At 37.7% G+C, this 14187-nt stretch overlaps 2 non-coding genes across 2 annotated transcripts; both read right to left on the bottom strand.

The window, feature by feature from the left end:
- Nucleotides 1-1127: 1127 nt before the first annotated feature.
- On the bottom strand, nt 1128-1234 carry LOC133289378 (small nucleolar RNA R71). The gene has a single exon (XR_009748489.1). It is a non-coding gene; the product is annotated as a small nucleolar RNA R71 (small nucleolar RNA).
- A 4469-nt stretch (nt 1235-5703) lies between these two features.
- LOC133289377 (small nucleolar RNA R71) lies at nt 5704-5810 on the bottom strand. The gene has a single exon (XR_009748488.1). It is a non-coding gene; the product is annotated as a small nucleolar RNA R71 (small nucleolar RNA).
- Nucleotides 5811-14187: the final 8377 nt, after the last annotated feature.

Below are 14187 nucleotides of genomic sequence, written 5' to 3'. Positions count from 1 at the left end.
TAACCACCACCCTGTTGTCTGTTGATTATAGTTATTTCTGTTTTAGTAGTTTTTATTTTATTTTATTTAGTACTTATAAAAACTCCAATGATTATTATCTCACCTTCTTCTAAACAGGAAAGATCACATAGATAACGCAACGAGCAACTGTTTGCCATCAGATTGAACCTACTGTTCTTGAGGAACGTTGTCAAGACAGTAGGGAATGTTTGACCAGACAATTCATTTACTAACTTTTCTTCTCATTTTCATTCTTTATAAACAGTGATAAAACAATAATTAGCACTCTATCCTCGCGGGAACGATAATTTGCGCATTAATACTCCTTTTATTACTTGATGCGTGCACTTGCGCACTTGGGTTGGAACTAAGGGACGAATCTATGTTCTGCAAGAACCCCTATCAGAACTTATATTTTTCCACCATATGCAAACCACCCAACAAGTTTTTGGCGCCGTTGCCGGGGACAAAAACACTAACTGTTGTTGTTATCATTGTTTTCTAACACATATACTGTAAATCTGACTTTACTTTTATATTTTTTTCTCTTTATCACTGAATCTGCTGTGCGTATATATACCCTGTGGTATTGGTTTATGAGTGAAGAGTTTGAAACAGACTCTGACCACTCCATTGAAGTACCAGAGTTTCTCTTTGATCCTGAGCCAGAACGTACACTCCATAGGAGAAGAAGGAACCTCAGGGAAGAATTCCTTCAAAACATGGTTGATCATAATAATAACAATGAAGAGGTTCCCCCTGAACAGAACTTCAGAACCTTGGCTGCTCCTTTCAGGAATAGACCAGATAGGGGAGTAATCCTTCCCCATGTAGCACCAAATTTTGAACTAAAACCTATCATGTTCCACATGATTAGGCAAGTAGGGGTCTTCAATGGACTCCCTGCAGAAGATCCTTACATACACCTCACAACATTACAAGATATTTGTGATAATTTTAAAGTTGAGGGTGTAACAGAGGAAAGCATGAAAATGAGGTTGTTCCCTCACTCCTTGGGCTTAAAAGCTAAAACATGGATGAAAACTCTCACCCCTGGATCAATCCACACATGGGAAGAACTCTCTAACAAGTTCATAGAGAGGTTTCTCCCAATGTCTCGACAAGCTGATGTTAGAGCTGAAATCTCTAACTTCAGAATATTTTATGGAGAAAATCTCTATGAAGCATGGGAGAGATACAAGGACATCATAAGAAAATGTCCAAACCATGGGGTAGAGAGTTGGGGAGTGTTACAATCTTTCTATAAGGGACTTGACCATACTTCTCAATCTCACTTAGATTTTACTGCAGGAGGATATTTCTTTACAGGAACACTTGAATCAAGGTTCGAAATCATAGAAGGGACTGCTGAAAGATGTCTCCAATGGCCAATAGACAGAGTGAGCCCAGTGAGGAAGCCAGGCATGCTAGAACTGGATAAACAAACAACCATGGAAGCCCAGCTGGCATCACTCATGAATGAAGTGAAAAACCTGAGAGCTGACCAAGCAGCACCAAGGATGGAAGTCTTACAACTCACAGCAACTGAAACAGAACCATGCTCAGCCTGTGGTGACCTTCATGACTCAACAGACTGCCCATCCACTGCATTGGTGTGTTATGCAGAAAATTTTGGCAATAGGAACTTCGCTAGAGACAATCAACAAGCAGGACGAAATACACATTCAAGCCTTGGAGGAACTATCATTAAGGATCAGAACCACAACACCCAATGGAGGCCACCCATTAACCAGAGATCATTCAACAACAATCAGCAGCAGTATCAGCAAGGTAGCAGTAGTGGAACGTTTGAACAAAGAAGAAACAACTACGTTTCGTTCCACAGAGATGACCAACGCATCAACACCCTGGAAAATTATGTAAAGGAATATGTCACTAGGAATGATGCAGTGGTCAGGAACATTGAGTCCCATCTGGGGCAGATTGCTGCCAACCTTCAAACCAGAACACCAGGATCACTACCAGGGGACACTAAGGTCCCCTCAACTAATTCTGAAACCCCTTGAGAGGTAAGTACCATGTCTAGCTAAACACATTAAGCTAAGCGCTGACTGGGAGGCAACCCAGTAGATACATTTGCTCTCTGACAAAGAGCAAAGTTTTGGGGTGGTTATCCATAACCACATAGCTCCCAAAATGGAGGGAACATCTGACGTTCCTCTTCAAAAAATCCAAATAAAGTACGTTCCGTTCCAAGAACGTAGTTTTGGGGTGGTCTCTGACCACACAATCCAAATATATATATATATATATATAATATCTTAGGTTAGTTTGTTTTTAATTCTGTTTTTAATTTAGTTTCTTTCTGTTCCCTTGTAATTAATCCTTTTGAAATAGAAAAGACCTTTTTTTGATCAAACTGTTTGGTATATGCATGCATTTCAGTTATAGTATTAAGACTGCCCAATTCTTTTGGATTAACTAACATACATGAAACACAAAGTCACTGACTAATCATGCTTGTTCTTTCTCTAAGTACTTGAAAATAGAAACAGTGCAGAGAAATTAATCCTCAGATTTTTGAAAGAAGCTGATCTGTGTGAACTCAAATTGGTAAGGAACGGAAAAATGCGAAACACCTACTTCTAAGAGCATTCCTGAGGTGTAACCACAATGAAACTTCTCAGCTTGCCTTAATGCTGTAAGTACTGCTGAAGATAGATGAATTCTGTTGTCAAGGATCAAAACAGAATCACACACTCACCTCACCTCCATCATACACCATCTGGTCAATCAGAAAGAATAAGGAACGTACTCAACAATGAACAAAAAATGGACAGAAGAAAAAGAAAGAAAAAGGGGAACAACCATTCAAAAGAATTCAAGAAAAACTAGAAAACCTTCCTCCAAAGGGGAAAAAGGTTCAAGAAAAGGTGTTCCCTCAAAATAGAAAAAGTCCAAGTTCAAAGGCACAAAAGCTAAACGTTCATTGATCCCACAAATCAGACCACCACTTCTTCCACATTTCCATACACTTACCCATCAAAGAATCCTTGGAACGGAAGACAACTGTACTTCATAGAAACACAACAGAAAGGCAAGTTCTGAAGAATCACATCCAGGAATGGACAAAGCAAACACCAACCCATGAGTGACAGTGAGACAAAAGATCAGCAACCTTCTCTTATCTGGGGACATAATCCTCTTACTGTTTACTATGGAGAGTAGTTCATTTTTCTGAAAAGTTCATGGTTGCTCATTGGCTCAAGTTCATTTCTGTTATGCTATTCTTTTAAATTGGGCAGACCAATACAATATTTCTGAGTTGTTTGAGGACAACCAACAGTTTAGTTTTTGGGTGTTTGATGTGACGTAAATTCGTTCCCATCTAAGCCCATTTTGATGGCAAAATACCATACGTTCCCTCATCTGATGAGCAACTTCAGCATAAAAATCACTTGTTTTACACATTTGTGACAAAAATACATTGGGAGAACGGATGGTAACATATTCCTTTAAAATATATTAAAAGGGGAACGGACTGAGACGCATTTAATGCATCTGCTCCATTCATTTAATGCTTCTGTACACTTGATGAACCCTTAGTTCATCATGGTTTTTAGCAGGAATTAGGATCAAATTGTGTGATTAAATGATGAAAAACTAGGTTAATGTCCTAAGATGTCCTCAATTACAAGTTCAAGAGCTTTATTGGAAATTTGTATGATTCTTGTAGGAAAAGCAAGCTTGAAAGACAACTGGAGAAGGAAGAAGATTCTGGAGCTCAAGAGGAGAAAAATTGCCTAAGTGTTGAGCGCTAAAACATTCACACTGAGCGTTTTAGCGCCCTGCTACAGGAAGAAGCCAAAACTTGCTGGTGATGAGCGCTAAAACGTCCACACAGAGCATTTTAGCGCGCTGCTACACTAAGAAGATGGAAAATTGCTGGTCTTGGGCGCTAAAACGGCCTGCAATACGCGTTTTAGCGCCCTAAAGTGGAAAAAGATTCTGGTCTTCACTGCTAAAACATCCAAATAAAACGTTTTAGCGTTGGAGTCAGTTAAAGTTAGTTGAGCATTCACCAAGTTTGGACGCTAAAACGGTCATTCCTTAACGTTTTAGCGTTGAAATCAGTTAAAAGCAGTTGAGCATACGTAAAGCATGGACGCTAAAACGGCCACTTATGGACGTTTTAGCGCCCACATCAGTTTTCTGTTTTTAATTGTAACACTATATAAGGCAAAGCCTTGACACTTAGATAAGATCTGGGGGATCTGAACTCTCTCTATCTCTTAAACTTAGTTTGACTTCTCTCTAAATTCTCTTAGTTTTTGTATTAGGATTTCCTTGTAATAGTTTGGAGATTGAAGACTTTCAACATGGAAATGAAGTTTGTTTCTTCTTCTCTTATTTATTCCTTAGTCATGTCTGAGTAGAGTCTTTGTAGTCTGAATGCAATGGAACTCCATGATAATATTATGTTGATTTGATTAATATGATGAAGTATTTTTCATGTGTTGATTTGAGATTTTCTGAGTTAATTATTTCTATCAAAGAAGTAGTATAGAATAGGGATGTTTATATGACTTCTGTATTTGATAATCTCAACATCAGAATTCTCGTACTCAAGGGATTGATGCTAGAATTCTGATGTAATCTTAAAACCTTAGTATTTCATGCATGTATTAAGAAATAGATCACCAAGGGATTGGGGTTTCTGATTAATGTATCTATCAGGGTAGTAAGGGATTACATCTTGATGACAAGTAAAAGATTGATTAACATCACATGGAAAAGAATTCATCATATGATCAATTTTTATATGGGTTATCATGGAGGAAAGTTGTTTTCTGACTACTTGTTGTTTTTATTAATTCCTAATCTATATTTACTTTGTGTCAAATTACTTACAATCAATTTTCTGGTGACAAATTATTCATGAATTTACAAACTCTTATTTGATTCAAATTAGTTTTCTATGGTATATTGGTGTTTGAACACAATTCCTCGTGGGAACGATCTTTACTCATCATTTTATTACTTGTACGACTAGTGCACTTGCTAAACGTCCAACAAGTTTTTGGCGCCGTTGCCGGGGAATTTGTTTTTCAACACTAACTGATACTATAGAATTCTGAGATTGAATCCTTTTATTTTCAGTATTTTAGTTTATGTTAAGTTTCTGGTCAATTTTGATTCTGGTATATGCGAGGTACACTTGATCCAAATTTGTTGTTGTATGATCCAGAATTAGAAAGGACATCGAGGAAGCACAAAAGGGCAGCCAGGCAAAGGAGACAATTACAAGAAATTGGTGAATCAAGTACGGTTAATCAGGAAGATATAATGGCAGAGAATCACAAACCACCACCACCACAGAGGACACTGGGAGAGTACATGACTCCTGCAGTGATTCCTCCAATTGGGAGCGTTGTGCGCCCAACAGTGGAGCCCAACAACTTTGAATTGAAGCCTGCTTTGATACATTTGGTGCAGAAGGATCAGTTTGCTGGAACCAGTGCGGAGGACCCTTACTTGCACATAGAGAACTTCCTATTGTTGAGTGATACTGTGAAGATAAATGGTGTCACAAGAGATGCAATTCTGTTGAGACTATTCACTCATTCATTGACGGATGATGCAAGAAGATGGCTGCAATCATTGCCACAAGGAAGTATAACAACTTGGGATGATTTGCAAACCAAGTTCTTGCAAAGGTTTTTCTCAGCATCCAAGAGGGCCAAGTTGAAGGATGAGATTACAAGCTTTAAACAGAAAGAGTCAGAATCTATTTATGAGGCTTGGGAGAGATTCAAGACTTTGTTGAGGAAATGTCCTCAGCATGGAATTGAGGCATGGCAACAAGCAGCAATCTTCCTGCAAGGAATGACCACTAACACTAGAACCTTGGTGCATGCCACTGCTGGTGGATCATTGACTACCAAGACCCCTCAAGAAGCTTTGGATATCTTTGAGTCATTAGCATCTCAAGAATTTGATAATGCTCCAGTGGCTGACAGAAGGACAGGAATTATCAGGTTGGATGGGTATGATGCTCTGTTGGCAAGGAATGATCAACTAATGCAGACACAGAGACAACAGCAGCAACAATTAGATACCCTTATTAAGCAACTCTCTTCACAAAAGGTAGCTTCTGTGGAAACAAAGTGTAACACCCTCTCCTGTAGGCCTCCAAGAGAGTTGTTTGCTAAGCGAAATTAGAGTTCTTTAATAGTATTTTAGAGACTGAAAAAAATCGCTTTTACGTTGCCAATTAAAACTAAAGAGGGGATCTGGTTAATTACAAAAATCAGAGTACGCAAAATTTCTTAAACTTACTGAAAATATAAATTTCCCGATAGACTTTTCTGTCTTTAGAAATTCGTATAAAATCCAGTTTAACGATTCAAAAAAAATATTCTTTGTAATATGGAAACTAGACATCTGGGGCTTCACGTTCATATAAAATAATAGTGATTTGGAGTTCGTTCGCCCCTCGAAACATAACTCGCAAAATAAGAGATAAAACAGTGAAAATATCACAAACGTCCTGACTGGAAAAATTTCATAATAAATCGAGCTTTCAGAATTTCTTTGCAAGGTTTATATATAATGAAACTAGACACCTGGGGCTACGCGTGCATATAAATTATAAGAAAATCGGAGGTCCGTAGCCCCATTACGACAACTTACAAAGTGCTCGCAAAGACTTTTCAAAACTCAGCATTTAAATAACATGTCAAAATCCTTTTCGCGAACGTTTCAACATCTGTTTCCAAAATACTTGCTGGTCATAAAATCGTAATGCAATAATAAAATCATAGTTTACAGTAATAAAAGCTTCTCAATTTCATACAGTCATCCATAAAATATCACATCATCAATAGCAGCATGCCCAAAACAGTAGAAGCCAACAACAAATATCCAAGTCCTCAAAAGCTTTTACGTCCTCCTGCCATTTTGTAAAAATAGCAGCCCCAAAGGGGTGAGAGGGTGATCAAGGTTTTGCTTAAATAATTAATTCACTAAGTTTAGTGTGTGTTAAAGGGGCCATTAAAGTGTCAGATTTAATGGATAAACGTTGCAAGAATACTGCATGAACAAATAAAGAAAGATTACCTGAATTAAATTTAAAAATATACTGGACTGAACAGACAATTGGGCATGCTTTGAATGGTCTCGTTTCACCGAGTCTTTATTTTATTTTGTTTCCTTTGGCTGATTCGTTATCTTCATTTGTATGCTTTCAAATTTTGTCTCCTTCTCGATGCCTTGTGAAACTTTTCCGTTATCAAATATCAAATTATCCAACGAAATAAAACTAGAGAATCATAGAAGCCTTCCTAGAATTTAAAGTGTTACGCTGTCATGAATATTAGTTATCTCTATGGAAAAAAATTATTTTAAAAGGGTGCATCAAGTTTATATCATGAAAGAACCGTGCATAGCTTCTTGGTATGTGTGACTTCCCTTGAGTTGATTTTCGGATTTGTCTAATTTTATTTTACAGTCTATCCAACCGAGAAAATCCCAGTAGTGTGGCAACAAAACCATAGTGCAACAATATCAACTAGGCACAAAATCATAAATAGTCACTTCAAACATTTAATCTTTTTCATCATATATCATAACGCGCATATAACGCCCTTTTTCCTTTACGCTCATAGCACCGTCGTGCGCGTAGCATCACAGTGGGTATTCCTAATGGCTCCTATGAAGGTGAATCCCACTGTGAAACCTATGCGGACTGAAGCCAAGTGTCCCCTCTCTTGGTACCAGGCATGCCTATATGATGCATGCTCAGTCACATGTCCTCAATACAAATATATATATATATATTCAAGATGTCATGAATCAAGTATACATGCCATGTTATGCAATCGCACCCAACAGAAAAATGTATTATGATGTAAAATGCATGCATATATCATATCATCCTTTCATATTCTTACCATTGGCTCATCATCATCATAACATACATAGAACAAATGTGAGCAACACATCACAATTCCATACACTAGCCAATAGTCACATTAGGTAATACCGCCTACACATACCTTGGGTCCAAGCAACAATCAACAACACCAAAATTCAGCTCACTCAATAAGAATTATGTGCACCTAAAATACATGTGGTAGAAGTCAGAATTACAACCCAAAATTTCTTATACGTTACAAGACATTTTCATTCCCCTGTACCCCTTATTCCTATTCGGTTTGCATGGTTCTTTCCCCAACAAAATTCTGGCTTCAAATAATTTTTATCAACTCATAAACAGTTGAACGAATCTGACATTTTTTTTTAAAGGGTGTACACATATATGAGTTCGGCTCTCTTAGTAAGGAAAAGGGTGATCAAGGTTTTGCTTAAATAATTAATTCACTAAGTTTAGTGTGTGTTAAAGGGGCCATTACACCTGCTGCCTAGTTGAATTTGGTGTGAGCCACACACATTAGCCACTTTCTACTATTTCCACATAGTAGTAAATCTTACAAGGGAGGCCATATTTCATGCTAAAAATCATACCTTGGGCGTGTGACCTCAAGACCCAATCCATTCCAACATGACAAAATAATAGGATGAAATTGACACAAATCTACCCTTTAAAATACACGAGAAAAATCCGGATTGTGGCCAGAGCTAATGGCACATAAATTTGTCCAAGTACAACAATATTGTCTACCAAGTGGGAGCGTGATTGGCAAGTTCTATAACAGGCTGAGCCTACAATTTCGATTAAAGCCAGGTTTAGCTAAGTTCTCCAATTCAAGAGCTGGTCTATCCTCATTAAGGAGACTATTATCCAAGTTTAAAGAATTCAATTTATGCTCACATGAGTTAATTCCTAGAGCATACTCAAAGGTACCGGATTGAACATAGACATGACCAAAATAGTTATCATCCTACATGCATGGGGCCGAACCATGAAACAGGGAATGAGAATAACTACCCAATAATTTCCCTTAAAATACTTATGAGGACCGAACAAAGGGGTGAAGGATAATGTTGAGATTTGGGACATTACCTCTTGTCAAATACACACACTAGCCAAATCGATTAGGAGACAGCAGCCTCTCCCCTCCAAGAGCTCCAACATCGAGCTCCTTGCACCTCCTTAAGGTAAACTCCAAACCGAACAAGGCAAAGGGAAGAACGAGTTTATACTAAAATCTGGAAATCTAAAGAAATTCCACAACCATCGAAGAGAGGATTGGAAGAGCAAGACAAAGGAAAAACACCACACCTCCTTGCTGCGGTTGTTTCGGCTGGACAAGTGGGCAAGAGGTGGCTGTGAACTTAGACTTGATTCTGTTTGCAGAAGAAATTCTCCTCAGCCGAAAGTGGTGGAATGGAACAAGGAGATAACCAAGCATTTTCTTCGCCCCTCTAGATATACCTTCAGCCGAACAGAAGAAGAATGGTAGTAGAAGCTAGATGATTGCCCTTGTGTAGGTACAGGTCACGGTTAAGGAGGGGGTGATGAAAGGAGAAGATGCATGCAATTTTCTCTTAGGTGCTCACTCTCTATTCGCTCACGGTTAAGAGGGAGAAACGGGCCAAGCTTTTGTTTCTCATTTCACCACATATATCCAGCTTATGTTTTCATTCATACAGCGCCACTTGAGGAAGAAAATAGAGGCTGGAAGCTGTTTCACATACTAGTACAGTCCAAACTTGCCTTGTCTTTCTCCTACACATGCGCACGGCTAAGGGTGAGGGGTGTATGGGATTTTCGACCAATGAGCTTTCAAGCAGGCTAATCACTTTTCTTTTCATTGGGCAATGCTTACAAATCTGACTTGCTTAGTTTAATTATACACTCAATCAAACTTTGCCCTTATCCTATGCGTACAAGAGAAGGAAGTGGTGAGGCAATGTGGGGTGTGGTTTACCATCCAATGAGAGCACATGCATTCTGATGCATGTTTTCTTCCTTGATTCAGCGCACAAGAGGTGTAAGGTAGAGGGGGATTTCTGCCCAATAAGAGCGCATGCAAGCTGCCAACCACACTCTCATTGGCTGCATGTCCTAAAACTGAATGGGGTTGCCTAGTGTCACAAGTGTGCAGATTTCTTTCTTTAAGTGATGCCCTAAGCGCACATGTGGCTGAATGAGAATAGAAAGGTTGCCATGTGTGGATCACTCACCAATTAAGGACAACTTGGTAGGATTTTTAGGATGACATTAGGATATGTACGAGCTTGGCTGAACCTAACATACTCCCTAACATCCCCTTAGGGCCGTCAGCCATGAGACATTCAAGGGCCCAAAACTTTGTCCAAAGTTTTCCTACTCAATATTATTTAAGCCCTATTATATTATGTACTCTAATATAATACCTTAGGGTTTATTATTTTGTTACAGTAAAATTAATTACATACATTAATAATAATTACTTCCAATAATTCTTATAACAATTTCACCTTCTGTGTTTCAATCAAATTAAATATACACTCATGACTAGGATGTCTCATAATTAAAAATTAAATATTTGTTTTTCATTGGAATATGAATTGGTTCTATAATTTAATTTAATTCCATCCTAGCATATACCAGCGCATAATTCTGAACTAAATGTCCTACACCTTCCTAATCGTACTTAAAATAAGGTTCTGGTTAGACGGGATGTTACACTCTCCCCACCAAATTTTGAAGTTGGTCCTCAAACTTCGCCTTACCATCCTAAAATTTTTCTAAGTCTAACACTTAGCATCGTGATAACATACTCTCACACATACTTCCTATTCAGACTTCGATCTTATTAATTAAAATCATAACAAAATCCCACATTAATAAGCTTGCAAGAACTTTAATAACCAAACCCACACACCTTACATCTAACATTTCAGTAAAAAGAATCTTCATCAAATCACAAATTTTCTATCCGATTATTTACTCATATCATGTTAATGGTACCTCTCATATAGTTCGTCAAAACACCCATATAAGGAAACTTCCTCGAGCTTTCCGCTGTCCTAGGTACCTCATATGTAATTGATTTCACTGATCAGGGTATCCATTAATAATAATACGAGCATTTTAATTATTGGTACACGAAGATCATCTCAATACAAGCATTACATAACTCACCAAAATATACAAAGTCTTAATAAAGTGCATTCTCAATAGTCATGTTAAAAGTTCCTAGTTATAATGGAATTAATCTACAATGAGAAAACAAAATCCTATACTTGTACAACAACAATTCGGAGCTATTCATGCTGTTTTAAATAAAAGAATGATTTATTTTGGAATTAATCCTTTAACAGAAAAGTGTCATGTTCAGTTTCCAAACCGAAAAATTTCGGTGCAACAGAAACATATAGCAGATGGGCACAGTTCAAGGTTCGACATTTCAAAATTAAATTTTCCTTTAAATCCAATTACAGTTCAACACCATGAGAAATGCTAAGCACCATCAAGTCATTTATTTTATATTATAAATAAAGCATACAAAATTAATCCAAACAACCTACATGCCAAATACAAAGCATTTTGTCAAAACATATTATCTTTCAGTCCTCTTTAGTTAGTCTAAAAGACCCAAAAGGATTTCAAGAGCTAATAGAACTACTTACCCATATGTCCACTTAAGTCAAGAACCAACATCACCCTTTGCTTAAGGGTTCCAAATAAAATGCATCAAATAAAAACACTGATTTAAACAGCAAGGATTCATATTAATTTATTTCTATGGTTTGCATACACATGCAATAAGATCAAGAAGATGACTGATCCTATCTTACATCCATTAACACATAAACATTAGATAACTTCATTTAATTCATTCAAAAGAATTATCAACTCCGCTTTGACCATCCAAACAGAATAACACACAACACCTTAAAAGTTTAAGGAACGAGTTACGAATAAGTATGTGAGGGTTTCCAAACAGAAATAGGGACAAGACATATTATAACCAATCCAAAAAGAAAAAAATATCCATATAATCAAAGACACACTGAATACTTAATGGCAGAAGTAATCACATTTCAACATCATAAGACATACCAATGAAAGCACGAAGTAAAGGGATTCAAAAACAGCCAACATCAACAACCATAGACTCATTGATAAAATGGAGTGATCGACATAGTGATGGGTTCAATTAAAACTATGCACCAAAAAAAAAAAGTTTACGGTTAATTGATTAGTATGTGATGACGACATAATGATAGATTCAAATAACGTCAGACCTAATTGTAAGCATTTTCTGAAGCACTGGAAAATATGCCTCACTATGCAAAATTCATGAAGGATCTTCTTACTAAGAAGAGGAAATTAACTGATGGTGAGACAGTGGCCCTAACAGCAGAGTGTAGTGCCCTAATCTAGAAGAAGCTTCCAACAAAAATGAAAGATCCAGGAAGCTTCAGTATCTCTATTGCTATAGGAGATGTGGAGGTGGGAAAGACATTGTGTGATTTGGGAGCCAGTATAAACTTGATGTCGTTGACAGTATGTAGAGCTTTGGGAATTAACACTTTGAAGGAGAGCAATCTTATTCTGCATCTTGCAGATAGATCCATCAAGAGGCCTGAAGGTGTGGTTGAAGATGTCTTGGTCAAGGTAGACAAGTTTATTTTTCCAGTGGATTTTGTAATTCTTGACATGGAGGAAGAGGATACAGAAAGTCCTTTATTGTTAGGAAGACCCTTTTTAGCAACTGCAAGATCTTTGATAGATGTTGAACAAGGAAAGTTGTTGTTAAGGGTGGATGAGGAAACAGTCACAATTGATGTATTTGAAACCATCAAGCATCCTGTTGATGTGGAGGATTGTTTTAGATTGGATATGATACAGGAGGTTGTGGAAGAAGTGAATAAAAAAGAAGAATTCCCAGTTGAGGAACAAAGATCAGAAGAAGAGACAGGTACAGAGGATTACCAAGAAGAGCCAGAAGTGGAAGAGCTTGAGAAGAAGATTGATGACATTCCAAAAGGAGCACCTAAGGTAGAACTTAAAGAATTACCTTCACATTTGAAGTATGTGTTCCTTGGGGATGATTAAACATATCCAGCAATCATTAATGATATGTTGTCTTATGAGGAAGAAGAGAAGTTGATTAAGGTACTCAAGAAGAATAAAATGGCTATTGGATGGCAGTTTTCAGATCTCAAGGGTATTAATCCTTCCTTTTGCACTCACAAAATATTGATGGAAGAAGAGGTCAAACCAGTAAGGCAACCACAGAGGAGACTCAACCCCACTATGAAGGAAGTAGTGAGGAAGGAGGTGGTGAAGTTGCTTGATGCTGGGATGATTTACCCAATTTCAGACAGTGCTTGGGTGAGTCCTGTGCAGACCGTGCCCAAGAAAAGGGGGATGACTGTGGTGAAAAATGAGAACAATGAGTTGATTCCCACAAGGACAATCACTGGCTGGAAAATGTGCATTGATTACCGGAGGCTGAATAAGGCAACCAGGAAGGATCATTTTCCACTTCCTTTCTTGGATCAGATGCTAGAGAGGTTGGCAGGACATGCTTTCTATTGCTTCTTGGACGGTTATTCAGGGTACAATCAGATAGCTGTGGCACCAGAGGATCAGGAGAAGACTGCTTTTACATGTCCATATGGAATATTCGCATACCGGAGGATGCCTTTCGGTTTATGCAATGCTCCTGCCACATTTCAAAGGTGCATGCTTTCCATTTTTTCTGATATGATAGAAGAATGAATTGAAATTTTTATGGATGATTTTTCTGTATTTGGTTCTGATTTTGATGTATGTATAGGGAATTTAGATTCTGTTTTGAAAAGATGTCAAGACTGTAATTTGGTTTTGAACTGGGAGAAGTGTCACTTTATGGTGACAGAAGGTATAGTTCTTGGACACAAGGTGTCTAGGAATGGAATTGAGGTGGACAGGGCAAAAATTTCTGTGATAGAGAAACTTCCTCCACCTGTAAATGTTAAGGGTGTGAGGAGTTTTCTTGGTCATGCAGGATTTTATAGGCGGTTCATAAAAGATTTTTCAAAAATTGCTAAGCCCTTATGCAAGTTATTAGTTAAGGACCAAGAATTCCTGTTTGATGATGAATGTTTGCATGCATTTCATGTTTTAAAAGAAAAGTTGACCACTGCACCTATCATGATGGCACCTGATTTTTCATTACCATTTGAATTAATGTGTGATGCCAGTGACTATGCCGTAGGAGTGGTATTGGGCCAAAGAGTGAATAAATTGTTGCATGTCATTTACTATGCCAATAAGATCTTAAA

This window comes from Gastrolobium bilobum, unplaced genomic scaffold (assembly GCF_033153095.1).
Source record: "Gastrolobium bilobum isolate Gb01-03AN ecotype WA unplaced genomic scaffold, APGP_CSIRO_Gbil_v1 utg9106, whole genome shotgun sequence".
NCBI classification, from domain to species: domain Eukaryota; kingdom Viridiplantae; phylum Streptophyta; class Magnoliopsida; order Fabales; family Fabaceae; genus Gastrolobium; species Gastrolobium bilobum.
This window is presented reverse-complemented; position numbering and strand designations above follow the sequence as displayed.